The 6,345-nt window shown below is 38.4% G+C and overlaps 1 non-coding gene across 1 annotated transcript; it reads left to right on the top strand.

The window, feature by feature from the left end:
- The first annotated feature begins 1,249 nt into the window (after nt 1-1,249).
- Nucleotides 1,250-1,417, top strand: LOC142425310 (U1 spliceosomal RNA). The gene has a single exon (XR_012779656.1). It is a non-coding gene; the product is annotated as a U1 spliceosomal RNA (small nuclear RNA).
- Nucleotides 1,418-6,345: the final 4,928 nt, after the last annotated feature.

Below are 6,345 nucleotides of genomic sequence, written 5' to 3'. Positions count from 1 at the left end.
ATATTTTAACCCAACAAAGAAAATAGAATACCAAAAAATATTACCCAGAAAAGTTTATTTAAAAAGTCATTATAGATGTATCAGGAACCAACCGGAAATCAAAGGATGTGCAATGAATATGAACAAGAGCTGTGGGTCTCTTAGGAATCAAATTTAACGTGATCCACCTTTGCTCTAGTTAGAGCATTCGAAAGGAAAAGGGTCCTAATATGCTTTATGGTGCCACTAAATTGTGGGCCAATATTTTAATGATTTCCCTTAAAATTTCATTGATTTATTACATTTGAACAAAATCCTTTCTATTTTGAATAACATACTATGTAATTTACTTATTTTATGCTCCATCTTTTGCTAAAACAATTGATGTCTTTTTATATGTTTATGTTAAAAAATATATGTTGATAGCATCTGGATTTAGTTGTGTCCCCTGGAGTGCCGTGGGTAACCTAGCATGGCTCTGCCAGCCAGCGTCTTTGAAACTTCCACCAAATGACGATAGAAATGTGAGGTGCTTCTGGTCCTCACGGGACTGGATAGCTTTTGTGTTTGCTGCTATTGTAAATAAGGTGTGTAACACAGTAGTGGTGGGGGACTATAAAATAATGTGTACGGAACACTAAAGTGGGGATTGGGCGTTTGTCATCTTGCTAGACTTAAAATGAGTCATCCAAAGGCAGAGAGGAAAATTCACTGTATCAGGAAAGAAGAGCAGCAATAGTGCCCCTTTCATCTAAGAGACAGAGCGCTGTGATTCCAACGCCCGGCTGCCCGATAGGACAGCGCAGAACCGCTGCAAAGTGCCCCCTGGGGTGTCTGAGACTTTGAATCTTTACAGGGATCGACACCTGCGTGTTTTTCCCTGCAGAACAGCTGGTAGATTCCAACCACTGACTTCATGGTTTGCAGATGAGTGTGAGTGTGCAGTTCACTACACCACCAGGGCTCATTGGTTATATGTGTGTGTGTGTGTATGTGTATATATATACACACACTATGTATATGCATCTATATATACATACTATGGATATGTACATATACTATAGATCATATTTATTTTAAACATAATATACAAAATATGTCTTTGTTTTAAACGTTATTTTACTTATTTTAAGCCTATTATACAAAATATTCTAGGAATAATCAAACATTCTGTAATGAAATTTGGTGTCTGAAATATAGCCCTTTTGGCATGTGTGGTGATGTAGTCCAAAACTTTACACAAATGACTGTTGCTAATAAAACAAAGGTAACACTTACCTGGCAGGGGAGCTGCCATGATCACGAAGGTGGTTTCCCAGGGCGAGGCTTATCCACTGCACTCCGGATGTGCCGACCCCTGCGATTTCCCCAAATGTGGGAAACTGGACTGCATAATTTATGGTAGTGGGGCAGGGCACTGAGTTTGTGCTCTCCCCTGTAAAAACAAACAAACAAGAAAACCAACAAATAAAATAAGAGTGATTATCCATCAGAATTCCCACCAAAAGATGAAACCCAGCCCAAGTTAGATCTACTTAGTTGACTACAAAGAAAATTTACTGGATAATTCATCTTTTCCTATCTAGAAATTACCAACAAAATTACCAGGTATTTTAAAAATCACTGAAATTTACAAACAGAAAAATCTGTTTTGGGATTTAAATGATGAACAAGGGAAAAGCATATTGAGGGCAAAAAACACCAATGTATTAATAGAGGGCAAAGATGATACTGCACCCAGAAAAAGAAATATAAAAAAATGACATCAAACAAAATGAAAAAGTCCTGAAACTTTACTAAAACTAGAAAATCACAGGGGAAAAGCAAAATAATTGGGAAAATATAAAACATACCCCCAATAGGTGTTCCAATATTCAGTTTGCTTCACATATAGAAGATGGGGCGAGGGGAATAGAGAGACATCTACACAGTCAGCCTTAACTGTCTCCCTGTTCCGTGATCACTGTGCCCTGTGAGATCCAAGAGACTCAGCCTCACATTACCGTCAAGTTTCAGATCACTAAAAGCAATTCTCGTGAGGTGGCACCGAGTCCGTACTGACACATACCTGCACGGCCGTGTGCCATTCCCACAGTTGTTCTTATGTGACCAGCCAATTCAGCTGCTCAAGGACCTTCTCGTTTGCACTGCCCCGTTGACTTTAGTCAGCACGGCGTCTTTCTCCAGAGGACAAGTCCACAGTACGTGAGACGTAGGCTCACCCCAAAAATGTGTGACACGGTAGTCTCGCCATCCTTGCCTCTAAGGAGCATTCTGGTTGTACTTCGTCCAAGACAGATTTGCTTATTCTTTGGGCGGCCCATGGCACGTTTGTTATTCTTCACAAGCACGGTAATTCAACTGCATCGTTCTCCTTTCTCCATTCTTCTTCAGTGTCCAACTTTCACATGCTTATGAGGTGAATGAAATAAATCTAATCCCTGGATGTATGTTATTATATGTATTCTATAATATATTAATGGGATAATGATATATGTATATGCAAACATATAATTATGTAATACATTATAAAATATACATTATGCTATATAACACAGCATATTTCTATGTAGTAATATACTTACCACCATCCAATCAATTCAGACTCATAATGAGTCTATATGGGCAGTTTCAAACTACCCCTGTGGGGTTCTGAAACTGTAACTCTTTATGGGAGTAGAAAGGCTTATCTTTCTCAAACAAAGAGGCTGATAGTTTCAAACTGCTGAACTTGTGGTTCCCGGTCCAACACAGATTCACAATAGTAATATCCAATAAGATATAACTAATATAAATATAATTGACTAAATATAGTTTACAATAACTAGTCAGTCTTAAAAGATTGCAGAATGAGAAATGGCCGTGTATAAAAAGAAGTCACACACAGAATCACTAATAGTAATATCCAGTAAGATATAACATAGCTAATATAAATATTATTGACTAAATATAGTTTGCAATAACTAGTGAGTCTTAAAAGATTGCAGAATGAGAAATACCGTGTATAAAAAGCAGTCACACTAGTATACTTTTCATCATCACTGCTGGATTCTTAAAGAAAAAGCTTTACAATTTTATTTCTAGAAAAGTAATCATTCAGTTAAAGTAAAAGTATAATGATTTTTTAAATATACCAGGTCATACAATTTTTACAGAAACTATTTGAAGGTTTATAGACTTCAGAATAGGGATGCATGTTAGTGTCTTAGAAACAATGACTATGTTTCTGAAAACCCAAAAAGAAAAAATATTTGGTTTTGCTACTGAAAAAGTGAGTGTACCAGAATGAAGACAAAGAAACGGGGGGGAGAGGGGGATGGACAGTGATGAAGCAAATTGTAGACTTAAACAAAATGTCTTCATTAGCAAATTCATAAGAAAATTATTATTAAAGTCATGGTATAAATATACAATAAATTAAAAAGGGGCATAGTATGCTTTTGATAAACTAGAGAAGCTAAGAAAAATGCCCTTCCATCTTGATTCTTGGTTCTTTATTATTCCCATCGCTCATGTGAAATGAAAAAGGAAACAATAGAGAGAGCACACTCTTTGGTCTGCTGCATGGCGGTGTTTGCTGTGGTTGCTACGTGCCATGGCGTCAGTTCAGGCCCACAGGCATGCTTGGGTTCCCTTGGGAGATCTGCCTGGTCCTGGGCTATCCTCCTCAGGGCTGCTGTGTTTGAGCCCATTGTTGCAGCCTCTGTGTCAACCCATCTCGTTGAAGATGGTCCTTTTTCGTGACCATGTACTTTCCCAAGCAGAATATCTTTCTCCAGGAAGGAATATGGCATTATGGGAGTGCCAAAGCTGGGGTCTTGGCATGTTTTATTTATTTATTTATTTATTTTGCTTTCAAGGAATGCTGTGGGTGGACTTCATCCAAAGGACATTTGTCGTGTCAATATTCTTTGGCAACACTGTGATTCAATGATATCAATTCACTTATGGTCTTCTTTCCATATTTCACAATAATAAAGGTAAATGAAGAAAAATTTTCTGGATCAGGTGCAACCTAGTCCTCAAAAGGACATATTTGCTTTATAATAAAGATACATTTTGTAGCAAAATTTCCCAATGCAGTGTTTTTTGCTACCATACATAATCGAGTATAAACTGACCCAAATATCAGCCAAGGCACCTAATTTTACCCCCAAAACTGCATTAAAAATGTGCTGAAAAACTTGACATATACATGAGTATGTATGGTATATTGATTACTGTGTCTGTGTGTTAATTATGGATCCAAGAAAAATGGAATCCCTGTCTCTTCAGTCTTTCCTCCATTGTTCATGGCATTGCGCTTGGGTCCAGATGTGAGGTGGTTTTTTCCTCTCTATTTTGAGGTGTCATCTACACTGAAGGACACAGTCTCCATGCTTCAAGTTTTCTTCACTTTCTGCAAGCGAGTTTTGTCATGTGCACATTGCAGGTGGTTAACTGATCTTCCCCCAGTCCTGGTGCTCCATTCTTCTTTAAAGCGGAGACTCTTGGGCTATTTGCCCCACATACAGAATGAGTAAGTATGGTAATACTATACAGCCCTAATGTACACTTTTCCTAACTTTCAACCACGGAGATCCCGGCTGTTTGCTCATTCCACATGAGCATAATGTGTTCTGAAAATCCCGTTCTTCATACTGTACCCATAACCTGCTATGATACACACAGTGGAATACTTTTGCATAGGCATTAAAACGGAGTGAAAAATCCTTCTGGCATTCACTACTTTCCGCCAACATCTACCTGACATCAGCGAGCCAAGATAGCCCTCCTTTTATGTCCTTTTCTTAATTTGGTTTCCATTTCTGCAAATGCCTTTTTGATGTATGTTTGCAACTTCATGTTATTGTGAGGGAGTCCCGAGGTGACCAACAGTCAAGTGCTTGATAAGTAACCAAAATATGGGCGGTTCAAATTTCCTGGAGTCCCTTTAGAAGAAAGGACTGATTTTGAAAAGTCACTGCTTTCAAAACAAAACAAAAACTTACAGAGCACAATTCAGCTCTGCAGCTCCTGTGGTTCCAAGAGTCTGGGTTGACTCATTGGAAACTATCTTCTTTCTTGGCTGTATGGCAAGCATTACTTCTTGGTTTTATGGTTAATGTACAGCCAAGGCACTGATTTGTTTATGATTACAGGTTAAAAAACAAACGGGTGCCCCTATAACTTATTGCCCTTGGCCCTAAAACATTGTGTATAATAACATGTGTCATTAATAATATTTGAATAATAAATATATAAATGAATTTGGAAAGGATAGCAATATAGTTGAGATAAAATGAAGTCTAACAACAGAAGAATGGGGGGAACGTGTAAAAACAGTTTATCTGGCAAAATGAAGTTCCCGGATGTTGCAAATGGCTAATAGCTCAGTTGTCATTTGAAATGTTGGAAGTTTGAGTCTCGTAACACCTTGAAATAAAAGGTGCTCATCTACTTCCCAAAATTCTGCCTTTGAAGACCTTAACAAGAGTAATGCTATTGTCCAAGAGCTGGACTTACTCAGCATTCCACCCTACAATTCTATCCGGTCGAGTTAGGAGACACAATTGAAAGAGGAACAACAAATATGGGTTTAAATTGATGGTATCAAATAAAATAGTAACTAATGGGAAGGTAAAACACTAGAAGGGAGAAGGGGTCTATATAACATCCCAACAAAATCTAAAACAAACCCCAAACAAAGCTCCCTGCCTGCAGTCCATTCAGACTCATGATTATCCTCCAGCACAGGCTAGAAACGTCTCGGTGGGTTTCTGAGACTGTAGCCCATTACCAAGTAGAGTGCCTCAGCTCTCTCCTGCAGAATGGCTGGTGCTTTCAGATGCCTCAGCCCATCGAGTCAGCAGCCCTGGGAGCGACCAATTGCTACAACACTGTGGCGCCTTATCTGGAGGGAAAATACCATGCTTTTACATCAACAAGTCACCCCAAACTATCTGGACTATCACAATAAATATATCACATGAAATTATGAGAATTACTTTGAGAGGAACTAAACTAATAAACGATTGTACTGTGTGCTCAGTGAGTGGAGCCATGCATAAAAAGTTATATATCATATGATTCCTTTGTATGTGAAATGTCTAGAACGGGCAAATCCATGGAGACAAAATCCAGATTGCCAATTTGCAGGGCCTGTGGGGAGGGTAAATGTAAGGTTTCCTTTTGGAGTGTTGAACATGTTTTGGATCAAGAAAGAAATGGCAGTTACTTAACACTGCAAGTGTGCTAAATGCCGCTGAAGTGTTCGTTTAAAAATTGTAACTTTAAGAGTGTATGGCTTTCACCTCAATATGAACACATAAGTGATAAAGCATAAAACATAGAGGACTGCAGAAGTCAGAAAAGCAGAGAGAGGCC

The sequence above is a fragment of the Tenrec ecaudatus genome, chromosome 13 (genome assembly GCF_050624435.1).
Source record: "Tenrec ecaudatus isolate mTenEca1 chromosome 13, mTenEca1.hap1, whole genome shotgun sequence".
Taxonomy (NCBI): Eukaryota; Metazoa; Chordata; class Mammalia; order Afrosoricida; family Tenrecidae; genus Tenrec; species Tenrec ecaudatus.
The sequence above is the reverse complement of the archived record's forward strand: the minus strand, read 5'-3'. Positions and strand labels throughout refer to the sequence as shown.